Here is a 1,268-nt window from a genome sequence, read left to right on the forward strand (position 1 = left end):
TGTGGAAAGGTGTAATTCCTCTCATTCTACAGCTTTCTAGAAGACACATGAAGATTTTGGGCAAAACAATCCTTTTGGTATTGTGGGTAAAAAGTGCAACTTTGGTCTAATTGCACCATAACACATTACCCCACATGCTTTTGGGAGATCTGATGTATTTGTCTTGATAAATTTTCCAGACCTGGATGTTGTTCTTTGTGAGAAAAGGCTTCCATCTTCCAACCCTACCCCATGGGGCAGACATGTGGAGAATACGGGAGATTGTTGTCACATGTAGTACACAACCAGTACTTGCCAGAGATTGCTGCAAACTCCTTTAGTGTTGCTGTAGGTCTCCTGGCAGCCTCCCTGACCAGTTTGTGTCTTGTCTTTTCCACACATTTGGAGGGATGTCCAGTTCTCTGCAATGTCACTGTTGCCCCATATTTTCACCAACAATGCTGTGGAAATGTGTGCGTACCCTTCTCTGGGCTGATACCTTTCTCAAATGAGATCCCTTTGCTGCTTCGTAAGATCTGTGTGAACTAAGGCTGTTGCTGTAGCAGGCAGCTGAGTAAATCTTAGGATAGTCCTGGTAGGACAGCTGATCGTTATTTACTGCTAATCAAAGAGTCTCGGTAATTGATGGCAGGTGTGTACCCCAGAAGATATAATGCTGTAAATATATTGAAAGCTGCTTCAGCACAGTATTACCTTCAGACTGTGCACATGACTGTTAATCAAAGAGTCTCAGTAATTGATGGCAGGTGTGTACCCCAGAAGATATAATGCTGTAATTATATCGAAAGTTGCTTCAGCACAGTATTAGCTTCAGACTGTGCACACGACTGTTAATCAAAGAGTCCCTGTAATTGATGGCAGGTGTGTACCCCAGAAGATATAATGCTGTAATTATATCGAAAGTTGCTTCAACACAGTATTAGTTTCAGACTGTGCACACGACTGTTAATCAAAGAGTCCCTGTAATTGATGGCAGGTGTGTACCCAAGAAGATATAATGCTGTAATTATATCGAAAGTTGCTTCAGCACAGTATTAGTTTCAGACTGTGCACACGACTGTTAATCAAAGAGTCCCTGTAATTGATGGCAGGTGTGTACCCCAGAAGATATAATGCTGTAATTATATCGAAAGCTGCTTCAGCACAGTATTAGCTTCAGACTGTGCACACGACTTTTAATCAAAGAGTCCCTGTAATTGATGGCAGGTGTGTACCCCAGAAGATATAATGCTGTAATTATATCGAAAGCTGCTTCAGCACAGTATTAG

This window comes from Protopterus annectens, chromosome 9.part0, assembly GCF_019279795.1.
Source record: "Protopterus annectens isolate FY-2018-M chromosome 9.part0, PAN1.0, whole genome shotgun sequence".
Taxonomy (NCBI): Eukaryota; Metazoa; Chordata; order Ceratodontiformes; family Protopteridae; genus Protopterus; species Protopterus annectens.